At 37.2% G+C, this 12,577-nt stretch overlaps 1 protein-coding gene across 24 annotated transcripts in view; it reads right to left on the reverse strand.

The window, feature by feature from the left end:
• Window positions 1–12,577, reverse strand: part of mgat4c (MGAT4 family member C) — a 432,147-nt gene that overhangs the window by 232,176 nt on the left and 187,394 nt on the right. For 3 of the 24 annotated variants that reach the window (XM_062982761.1, XM_062982764.1, XM_062982779.1), the window contains one exon: window positions 3,472–3,682. The exons of the other annotated variants lie outside the window; for them this stretch is intronic. The gene's annotated coding sequence lies outside the window, so the exon portion shown is untranslated. Of the gene's footprint in view, window positions 1–3,471; window positions 3,683–12,577 lie in introns of those variants that run through there. 24 annotated transcript variants of the gene reach the window in all.

Here is a 12,577-nt window from a genome sequence, read left to right on the forward strand (position 1 = left end):
TCCATTAGTTCTTCAGTAATATCACTTGTAACTTTCAAAGGGTATTTGCAAGAAGCTTGTTTAGGAGGGAGTGATGAAAGATTCTCTATCTGTCAAGTTATGTGGGGTAGCATTATTTTGATTAACATGTGCTGTTCCAAGGGTTTTTTTAATGTGTTGGTAGCTCGTGGAAATATTCTTACAGGGAATATTTGAAAAGCCTATTGTGAGAAAATCGTGCCTCTATTTGTGAGTTCCAACCTGTTATAAACAATATAACTTGATGTGTTTGTAATGTCTGAGTAAGGTTTTCATCACCTGCTCTTTGTATAAATACTGGTCTTGACTCAGTCAGTTCCAACACCTTTGTGTCAGCCCATTCCCAAACCGATCTATATTATTAAACTGCATTTTCCTCTGCTGAATTTTTTCTCTGCTCTAAAGAAATTTGCTAAGCTTTGGGGTTCTTCCAGGTGCTTCAGTGTAAAAGTTTGAAAAGATTGCTCAGTGTTAGTAACTTGGTTATTTCTTTTATTTAACTGTTCAAAATAAATTTCACCCTTTGAACAGTCTGGAGGCACTGGCTTATAACAGAGTTTAATACAAGCTCTTCTTGTTGTTGTTGGATTGTTCAACAATAACATCTCACTTGATCCCAGTGATGAAGTATTACTCACACTAGGGCATGGATCCACTTTAAATCTGGTTTCTGCCTCCTGCAGAATTCTGGGGTTTGTAGTTTAGGGAGGCCCAGGACATCTCTGGCTGAACATTTTAAAGAACTCTCTCTAAACTACAAGCCCCAGAATTCTGCAGGAGGCAGCAACCGGATTTAAAGTGGATCCATGCCCTAGTGTGATGAGGTCATCTGAGCACTTGTGCAGGTTGGGTAGCAAGGACTCAGATTTTGAGTAGCTGTCGGTGCCTAACAGTAAAAATCTGTTTGAAGTAGGAATGCAGTTCAATTTACTTACAGGTTGTTTAGTGGTATTTCATCTATTCAAGCTGTTTTAGGGACCTGCTATGAAGCACCTGGGCTTATTCTGGTGCATTTTCCCCATTCGAGAGATTCAAGATTTGCCTTAACTTTTCTTCAGTTTTATTCTTTAAAAGGAAAGAAAGAAAATAAATTTAAAACATTCTTTCCTGTGTGCAAAAAACAAATAAAAAAAAGAAAAGTTTGCAGCCACCTTTTCCTTGGAAGGGGTGAAATTCCAGTCCCCTCACTCAAATATATCAACATGCTCACTTAAAATTCCTCCAGAAAGAGATAAGTTAAAAGAAAATGAGACAAGAACAGGACAATCAAGGCAAAATAAGAACCTAAAAAAACCGTTTAGAAAGTAAAGTGGAATTCTTTAGATTACACATCAATTTGAAGGAAAAGGAAACTATTGAAATAGCTAACACTCTTCTATCTTTTAAATAGTTGTGGGTCAAATTTGTAGCCATAGCATCTGCTTCTGAGGGTCTTATTTCAAAGATAAAAGGCCGTTGACTTTTGTGGAAGGAACATTTTAAACTGAGCAATAACTTTGATGTGAACATAAAAAGCACAGGAAAAAAGGCCCCACAACCTTTCATGATCTCCAGAGCTCTCAATCTGCCTAGGTTGTTCAGAAATGCCATGAAGAGGGACACAAAAGACCCCAAATTTGACCGCATCACCTGGCTGAATTTTTATACTTACTCTAAAGCTTTGAATAGACTTGCTTTGTCCTGCCAAGTTTATTCAAAGCTTTTAATTTCTTTTTGAGAACTGTGTATAAAACACAGATATTGTCTCAGGCCAGTGCAAACTCTAAAAAATGCAGTTAAGTTTCCACATGTATGAAAGATAAATGTAACACTTAGACAAAACTTTCTGATGGCAAGAGCTGTTCAACAGTGGAATATACTGTCAGATTATGATGGTGCCTCCTTTTCAGGAGGCACCTTTTAAAGAGAGGCTGGATAGCCATTTGTGCTTTGATTCTGTATTTTGACATGGTGGATGTTGAACAGGATGGCCCTTGCAGTCTCTTCCAACTGTATGAATCTAAATTGTGATCTATTTAACATATAGTGTGTATTTCTCTTTCTTTTGTCTTTATCCTGAGAACATGTGTAATAGCTTTAAAATGCATGTTTTTAAAGCATGATTTCTAAGGCTACAGAGAACCTCAGCTAAGTAACTATTTGTATGTGATTGTAAACAACATCAACAGATTGATTTACAAATGCTTGAAGTTTTTATACCAATCACAACATGGAATTATGTTTCACTGTCTCTATGGATCAGTGCATAAGAAAACTCAAAAATCAATTTTAAATGACCCATGAATTTTCTCCTCCACTAAAGCTCACTTGAAAAGTAAATTGAAACTGTAAATATACTGCAAGAGTCTCATTAACATCTCTTTGCCATTTGTTTTTATCTGTTGAGGGATAAAAATGGTTGACTTACATATTCCTAATTGATCTCATTTTCATTAGTAGTATGTATAAATAAATCCAATTCAGTGATCAATGACTAGATTTGGTTTTACCAAGTATGACAATGTATCAAACTTCTATAATATCAGATGAGATAGAGAAAGATTCTATATTGATTGTGAACCATTGTTATTAGTTTAATGTTTCAAACTAAATTTAGATGGGATTAAAAATGTTGCATCTCACTTATTAGGCTTAAAATGGATTTGGGAATGCACGAGGAGGGATGTCTCTATTTTATACTTTCCCACCTTCTGATCAACCTTATAATCAATGGACTAATTCAATAATATGTTTTATTGCCCATCTGATACCAGGCTGCCATACTGCTATCAGATTCTTTTAGCTCCACAGCTGTTTGCAATAAATTTCCCTGAAGCTCCTTCTGAAATAATTTAAAATGGCATCTTGAAACAGGGAGGGATAAATCTGTCAGCTCTGCTTTTGCATGTGGTTGTTGTGCGTATCTCATTTTCTCTCTCTTTCCTTTGCTGACTGGCTGCTCATCTTGAACAGTGACAGAGCAGGTAAAGAATAGACATTTTCTTGCTTGGAATAGTTGTACCTACTCAATTTGGCCAGTGCATAATTTTGGTTTTTGGTTTTTGGTTTTTTATTAAGAATTTGCCAACATTTGCAAATCCCTTCATCAATAGGATGGAAAGGACTCTGTAAAACAAAGACATACAACATTGCTTTCTTTCCATAACTTACAGTATTTACTTTTCCACTGTATCTGCAATCAATCCAGTGGAACTAGGGTACCCTGCTGACCACTATAACCAGATCTCTTGATTAGTCCAATGCAGGGGTAAGAGGTGTAAAGGTTTCTTCCTAGTCTGTCATGTGTCTTAACAGGTAAGATGCATTGATGAGCAGCTGTCTGAATGATGTAATTGTTCGGTTCATCCATAAGTTCCAGTTGGTCCTTCCTTTGCCCAAACACAGAACAAAACAGTAATTGATATGTAGTAGAAGCAATAGTACTCTATTGTTATGCTATGGCTTGATACCTACCTTTGCAGTTATAAATTGATATTTGGCAGGGCTGATTTGGGATGAAGCAGATGTGGGCTTCCCTACTACACAGTGGGAAGATCCCATGAGGAATCCTGGGTGGTGGACTGCCATGCCATCTTCCCATCCAAAATATGGGTCAGTCCCAAGTGAACTGCAGACATCTTAGTGGTCCAGTATGTATGGTCTGGCCCACAGGTGATTATTAGGCCTGTGCGATCAATGAAAAAAAGTTTCAATATTCATTACTAAATTAAGGGGAGGGCAACTAATTGATTCTAAAGTGTTTCTAAAATATTGTAAGGAGTCCATATCGATATAACAAAATTTTTGTTACCTTTTTGTTATGTAATTGTGTAAGGGGTGGGAGCTTCCAGGACTTCTTTCTCCCTCATTTTTAGAATTATTGGGATGAACTGAAACTTGCTACAATGATATAACACATTTTCCACTGTTACCCCCCCCCCCCCCGCCAAGTTTCACATACTCACTGACTTGTGGGAATTTTACAAGCTTTTAATGAACAATTTTTATTTCAATGATACAACATAACGAGTGCATCATTCCCCCCAAGAAAGATTTGCACATCCACTGATTTTTAGGGAATTGTAACCAACAAACTTAACCGTACCATTTTACTGGAAGACCCCAGGGGTCATCCAGTCCAGCCCCCTTCTACTAGGCAGGAAAAGCACTGTCAAAGCACACCCAACAGATGCCTGTCTACCCTTTTAATAGGAAGAAGAAGAAGAAGAAGAAGAAGAAGAAGACGAAGAAGAAGAGGAAGAAACCTATTAGGTAAACTCTGCCTCTTAACTTTGGCTACCTCACAGGTTTAATTAAACTCTCAAGAATCCCCCTTTATCTTTAAATCCCTTTAGAGAATGAACATAGGTTTTCCTCCACCAACACATTCAGGGAGGAGGCAGCAGCACAAGGCAATAAGCAGAAATCCGGGTAATGTTGTTTGGGAAGGTGGTGACCTCTGTGGCAGAGAATTCAAAAGACCTTTAACTACATTTTCCCGAATTCTGCTCGCTTCCCACATTAAAGCCTCAATGAGAGTGTGCTCTCTGCATGTCTCTCTCTGGGCTAGCCATGTGCCAGAGGGACTTCTTCCTTGCACAGCCATCTATCCAAGCATCCCTCCCTCCCACCCGCCCACCAAGGGCCCCCCTCACAACCCTATTTTGGGGAAAGAGTGGGGTTGTCTTCCACTCCAGCTTCACCATCCTCCTCAGGGCCCTTTGGAGGAACCAAACCCAGCCCTTTTGGGGAGAAGCGGCATCTGTGACTGTTACATAGCTCTTCATAGAATCATAGAATAGTAGAGTTGGAAGAAACCTCATGGACCATCCAGTCCAACCCCCTGCCAAGAAGCAGGAAATCGCATTCAAAGCACCCCCGACAGATGGCCATCCAGCCTCTGCTTAAAAGCCTCCAAAGAAGGAGCCTCCACCACACTCCGGGGCAGAGAGTTCCACTGTCGAACAGCTCTCACAGTGAGGAAGTTCTTCCTGATGTTCAGGTGAAATCTCCTTTCCTGTAGATTGAAGCCATTGTTCTGCGTCCTAGTCTGCAGGGCAGCAGAAAACAAGCTTGCTCCCTCCTCCCTATGACTTCCCTTCACGTATTTGTACATGGCTATCATGTCTCCTCTCAGCCTTCTCTTCTGCAGGCTAAACATGCCCAGCTCTTTAAGCCGCTCCTCATAGGGCTTGTTCTCCAGACCCTTGATCATTTTAGTTACCCTCCTCTGGACACATTCCAGCTTGTCAACATCTCCCTTCAATTGCAGTACCCAGAATCTTCTGAAAGGCATAGGTCAGTGTTTTTTAAATCTTATGTTTTTTGCGTGGGTGCCTCCTGAGTTTAATATTGAGTCGTATGCAAATCTTATGAAATACTTACGACAAATGAGGCACAAATGAAAATTTTCACAGCCTTATTGATTATACAATTCGGTGGTGTATGTTAGGAAAGTAGTTGAGTTGACCTGTTCCAGTTCTGTATACTATCTCATGTCAAATATGTGGAAGTTGTAGATGTGTCCTGCTTTAACAATCAGTGAACCATTTGGTGCTATGGGGTTAGGTCAAAGTAAGAGTTAAAAGGAATTCCCTTAATTGTAAGACCTATGGTTAATCCATTGAATTTAATATTTTTCTATGCTTCTCTTGTGTTTTGCACCCAGAATGGATCAGAAACTATAACTGAATGGCAAAGTACATGCTTCATATACAAAGCTTGAATTCTTAATGCCTCTGGTTATAAAGAACCAACAGCAAATGATGTCAGTCAGAATGAACTTTCTTATGCTCAATTTATAAATAATTTGAACAGGTATGAGAAAATATGCCATGGACAGGGCTGTAGTCAAGGGGGGGGGGGTTAGGGGTTCAAACCCCCCCCCCCCCCGATTTATTTTTTTTTAAAAAAAACTTGGTTTTCTTGTGAATTTTAACTGGTTAACCAAATCCCCATGAGTATCCACTGAAGTTTATCTGTCTTTAGTGTTCACTGAAGTTTATCGATAGAGCCTGATTTCTAAATTACTTTGCGTTATGGAACTACTTTTCATGATTTGCTAAAAAAAAGTTTCAACCCCCCCCCCCCCCCAAAAAAATATCTGGCTTTGGCCCTGGACATGGAACAATGTTCTTATGTATATTTCTAGAATTGTATTTATTTATAGATGAAGTCTTGTAAATAAAGGTGGTGAAGAGGCATTGCTCTGGAAGGGTGGGAAGAATAAAACCTGTAACTGACTGATCTTGTCCCAGATACTCACCAACTGAAATTTGCACTAAGCAGATTTTCCGAATCTTTTTAATGGTACTCCATCATTTTTCTACTCCCACGTTCATTCTGTCTCAGTTCCATGCAAATATTATTTTCACCTCACCCCCACATTTTTTTAAACAGCGAAACTATGGATTTGCTTTGAAACATATTTTCTATGCATTTATCTTCACATTAATAGATACATGAATTGAAGTTTGATTAAAATATACCTATATAAAATTTAGAAATATTTTCTGCATGTATTTCAAATATGTATATGTCTTCAAAGACATCTTTTGGATGCATTTCAAGCATGCAATTGTGCAATTTATATAAGTAAATTATGTCAGATTTTTTGTTTTCTCTGGGAGGTATTGACTGGCTAAATCCATTAAAAAGTAACTTGATGGAACCAATTTTTCACACCTGCATAATTAAGATCATCCTTGATTAAGCGTTTTAGTCTGTCATGAACATTTGTCTCAAACGCACAAGAATTTGTGGGCTACAGATCATTACCATTCTTTTCAGCACTTATGGAGCTGTAAGAAAAATAGTCTTGTCCATTCCTACATGACTGGTAATAAACTAGGTTAAGAAGCCAAAAATCCATAAACACAGCTGTGGACACAACCAACACATCTATATCCAGCTATTCAGCTGAAATCTCTACACAAGGATGGTGAATCCTGCTATAAATTGGAGATTTTATTCAATTCCAACCCATCTGTGCATGTTGAATTTGTCTGTTACCATGTGATAAGATTGTTTATCCAAGAATTTATAAAGGACTGGCCTGAAAAAGACAAGCAGCCATACACATTACAGGCCAAAGAGAAGCGAGGGAAGCCTCATAGGACTAAACAGTCAACACAAATAGCTTCAATCTAGCAAACACAAATATACCCCCCGCTAATGAGATTTGGCTTCGGTGCCCATTGCATTGAATTATATTCGGTATTACAGAACAAATCTCTTCTGCTATAACTCCATTTGTTTCACTGTTTATACATAAAGATTTCATAAGCTTCTATTCAATGAATCTTCTGCCTTCTGAATAAAAACTGTCTTCCAGCTGGATGAAAATCAGCAGCTCTGTCTAGTGAAAAAGCTCTTATTTCAACCAATTTCTAGCATGAAAGAGGATTACTAAATATTTATCCTTTTTGATGAAGAGGATGTGGTTTAGTGGATTTTAGGCACATTGCAAGAGTGACTGCCGTGCATAATGGAACTTTGAGATCACACAGGATCATATCTTCTAACAAGTGGCCTGATACATTTGAAGTACCTTTCTTAAAACAGGAAAAAGCGAGAATACTCAGTTCATCATGACTAATTGAGGTACTTTTAGCTACCAAGGGTTAAACCATTGAATATTTAAAGCACAGCTGTTGCCTTTATATGAAAACATCCATACTTTACTACTGTTGTGGTTAATGGGAAGGCTAAACCTGTGCTGGTCTCAGGTGAGCACTTTTGAGAACATCTAACAATGATCTTACAAGAATGGCATTGTTCTTCAATTTACTTCTCAGCAGAATTCAAGGTGATGGCGGGTTTGTCCTAAAGAGCCCTAAGTGGTTTATATGCAACATGTCTGAAACATCCCCTTCCAATATTGTAACATCCCGTTCCAATATTGGTATTTGCCCAATATAGAGATCTTCAGTGAAGGCCCTGTTGAATGTCCCAGCATTTCATAACTGATGAGCACAAGCTATAAGACTTTCTAAGTAGCATTATCTCAACTGTAGAACTTACCGTCAAAAGATGGTAGGTATGGTTTACCTATTTTGAGTGTCTGGTGGGCAACTAAATTTCACCTGGCTTTGGTATTTGAAACAACTCTGCTTGTCTTAAATTATTATTTCAACATATTTTACAAACTATTTAGGCTGTTTTTAAAAGTTCTTAAAGACTGTTTTATTTTTAAAAGAAATATATCTACATTGTTTTAAGTGTTTTATCTGTTGTGTATTGCTTTCAAGGTCCTAGTGTGTTGGGAGGCATTATATAAATAAAATCAATGAATCAGTGATTTCACTAAAATGGTTTCTGCAGTTGATACCTTTCATATGAATCAACAGTAGACAATTATAATGGGACTGGGGACCAAATAATCCAGTTTTCTGGCCTAGAAATATATGAAGATCTGAGAATGTGAGTGCAACACATATATGGTCTGAAAATCACATTTCGGCCATGTCTGCTACAAAAAACATAAAATGTTTTAATCTAGGAGTCCTGATTCGGTCAGGGTTCTGTGCTGACTGAAATCAGGGAAAAAATAAAACTTTATTTGTAAAGGAAGAGCACCACATTTACTAATTTACAGTACAGAAAAATGGATGTTGATTATATACAAGAAGAACAGATGAAAGCTTACAAATATTCTTCAGTGTTGCTTTAGTCTTTTTTGTTACTCCTAAATGCTAATCCATGGCAGTCTCAAGGGCAGAAGTAAGCAGCTGGCATGATCCCTGAAGATGGAGAGTGAAGAAGAATGTCTAGTGGCTAGAGCTTGCCTCCTGTAGTACTATTATATGCCATTTTGTTAATAGTGATTCCGTTATCTATTTCTTTCTTGGCTTGGGGTTTTTTGCTATTTGCATAGGGCCCTGGAACCAAATCCACAAGGATACTGAGGGCCCATTATAATGGCCAGAGATTATTTACATAACTTTAAAGTAGACAGTGAAGTCATTGAAATAATTCAAGATTTTCAAGATATAGTTTTGCTCAGTCATTAAACAGAAATTAGGACTAGGAAAAGCAGCTATGAAGGAAATAGACAGCATCCTAAAGTATAAAGATATATAATTGAATGCTAAAGTTAGGGAGGTCCATGCTATTTTATTTCCAGTTTCTATGCATGGCTGTGAAAGTTGGGTGTTGCAAAATGACAGGAGGAAAATGAACTTATTTTTTAAATTTTTATTTAGCTTTTATTCATATACAGCGAAAGTAAAGAATATGAGTTGATTTAGAAAGAAGAAGAAAAGAAAAAAGAGAGAAAGGAGAAAAAAAATGAACTTATTTAAAATGTACTGGAAAAGAGTTCTAGGGATACTGCGTCTACTAAAAAGACAAATACATGGGTCCTAGAACAAAGCAAATCTAAACTTTGCCTAGAGTCCTAGATGACTAAACCAATACTGTTGTACTTTGGCCATATCTTCAGAAGACATGTCTAACTAGAAAATGCAGTGCTTAGTAAGATAGAAGGCAGTAGAAAAAGAGGAACACCACATTCTTCATAGATAGACTCAATCAAAGAAGCTACGTCTCTAAGCCCACAAGATTGGAGGAGGGTGGGGGAGAACCATTTAAATAGCATCTTCCATTAGGTCACTGGTTCCAAAAACAACTGGAGGACCAAAAGCTGGGAACCACTGCATTAGGTAATAGGAAAAATGTGCTTGAGGGATAGTACTTGTTAAAGAAGACTCTGAAACAAAGCCAATGTTAGAGCCATTATCAAAGAGTAAATGTTGTGCTAGATGAACCACTACACTTGTCCATATTTCAAGCTGGAGATATAAAATAAACTAACAACTGTTAACAATATTCCTTTCTATGTCAATGCCTATCCAGTTATCTTCTTCTGTCAGAGATAAGGCATCAAAATTATGGAAAGATTTGTTTCACCATGGAGCCTCATATCCATCAGAGCATCTGAAATGGCTTAGCAGAAAGGTCTGATCAAGCAAACAGCTATGTTTCCCACCATATATTCAGAACACTGTCACTGTAAATTGATTTTGTGAATTGGTTTCAATTTACCAGAACAAACAGCATATTCACCCATTATTGGGAAAGAGTGCTTTTTAAATTCCATTACAAATGGCTCCCTCATTACCCAAACAATTAATGTAGGGATTAAAATGTATTAAAGTTCATATTATCCACACATTAGTGTAATGAGGGCTGTCTTCATTGTTTAGATTATTCCTTGTGGTATTTTGCATTGCTAAATAGTTTGTCTCATGTCAGCAACCTAGTCACTAATTTTAGTAATCCAGATAGATATTTACAATACAAGGCTTGTACTGTAAATGATTCCCTGGAGAAGAATACTGTGGAACATACTATAATGACATAGAGGATAAGTCTATACATTTTGATTGTAACCTTATCCCCAAAACAGCTTGCACAAAAATAAAGAAGATGGATTCACCAAAATATCTTTTAGCGATGATGATTTTGATTGTTGTTTTATTTTGTACAAATATCAAGTTTAATTTCTTCAGATTTTTTTGCATAGGAATCACTTCTTTGTTTTTATCTGTTGATACTTCTTTTCTTTATAAGAAGTGTGGATAGTGAAGAAAAAAATATTCATAAGGCAATTGTGGATAACTGAATGTAACTAATATGATATTGACAGTAATATTATTGATGTTAAACTAAAAGGAAATAAGAATATTTACTATGATATGGATTATTCAATTGACCATAGTATCATTGATTCTGAATAATATTTGAAACTGAACATCACAAAAAATGGTGGCATAGTGTTGGACTTCGGGAGGAATGCAACCAATATTTTCTACCAACCTTTCCAAGCTGTAGGGTGTAGGGTGATAAAGAAAAACATCCTGTTTTAATGGCTACAGAAAGATGTTCTCTCAGTTTTGCCACTGCCTTTTAGCTATGTGTATAGGAAACTAAATGCCTGTTTACAGATCAATTAACATTCCTATCTAAAATCCAAAATGCAAGGCTATGTAGTAAGATTTGATATTGGCAATATCCAGCAACCATTGTTTGTTTATGGAAGTTAATTACAAGAGCAGAAACAAGACCCGAGTGTTCAATATGAGATGAATAAGTAGCTTTTTCACCGATCCATGTCAATTTCCAAGTTCTTGGAATTATGATGCAAATAATGACATTCTCAAGCTCTGGGACTATTTTTATATATTTTTAGTGAATTGAGTGACAGGGGAAAGTATGTGGACAAGCACATCCATGCAAAATCGTTGAGAACAGCAGTTCTGAAAATGGATCCTTAACATTTGAACTGGGTCTAAAGCAGAATAATGAAAGACATTCCATGCAGTTCCCTTCACTTTAACCCAGAATGTTGTTGCAGTGAACAGATAGGAATATTGGAAATAAGTATACCCTCTGTAATCAGTCCCTTCTCATTGAGCTGGTTTTGTTTCCATGATATTAATAATCCTGGTTAAGAAACTGATTTATCACTTCTAAGAATAGCCAGTTCATTTACCACTGAACAGAACTGGTGTCATTAAAAACAATAACACAAAATAACACCAACAAAACCCCCAGTGGCTATGATGGAAACGGTGCAAGAGGTCCTGTAGCAAAATGGGATGTTTTACAGCTGTGGCATGAAACTTAGTCCACCGTGAATATGGCAGGTAAAACAGTAATAAAAAAATCCCATAGTGTGCATATTTTATGCACAACAAGCTGTGTCTCTTTTGCATATGAAACTACATAATAAGCTTATAAAAGGCTTCAAAAGTTAGCAGAAGTTTGGTATGACTGGATGACAGGAACAGCTGGAATTTTTTGAACTTAGGCAGAAGAATCTGTTCTCTTGTTTCAATAACAGAGTTCTAAAATGTCCTTCACTGTGTGACTGTCATTGCCTGCAGTGTACACAGTGGTTTGTGTTCAACACAGTATCTCGTTAGTTTAGCAGAAAGAAATTACCATAATACAAAATTAACAAGGAACATTAGCCTAAGATTAAAAACACAAAATAGAGGGGAAATTGACTTGATTAGAAGGAATATAATAGCAGAGCCAAAGTTTTTGTTTCTTGGAACAACTTCCCTTTTGATAAAGCACAGAAGTGAAGTAGTCTTCAAGCTTCTTTGGCATTCTACCTTAGACTTCCAAAAAGGATTGTTTGAACAGAAAAAAATTACAAAGGGAGGTGAGAAAGAGATACAACTGAATTAGTACATTGGCAGTGATTTGAACATAGACCATGGCTCCTTGGCACATTTTTTTTGTTCCTGTGTACCTTCAAGTTGTTTCTGACTTCGAATAATCCTTTTGATGAAGCTATCATGATATCATGATTCTCTCAGCAACTTTTGTTGATTGGAGGTTTGCCTTTGTCTTCCTCTGAGTACAAGATAGTGTAATGATATTGTTTTAATCAGATATCTTTATTTTGACCTTGTCACACAGGGGACCCCCCCCCCTCCAATGCCGTTTCTCCAGCAAATGTGGAAAAATGGCAGGTTTAAGGGGCTACTCTGTCGCCCTATGCGCCACTTTGGTGTGGCAATTCTTCCCCCATCACATGTTGGAAGTGTCACCCAAATAGGGCAGAAGT

This window comes from Anolis carolinensis, chromosome 5, assembly GCF_035594765.1.
Source record: "Anolis carolinensis isolate JA03-04 chromosome 5, rAnoCar3.1.pri, whole genome shotgun sequence".
NCBI lineage: Eukaryota > Metazoa > Chordata > Lepidosauria > Squamata > Dactyloidae > Anolis > Anolis carolinensis.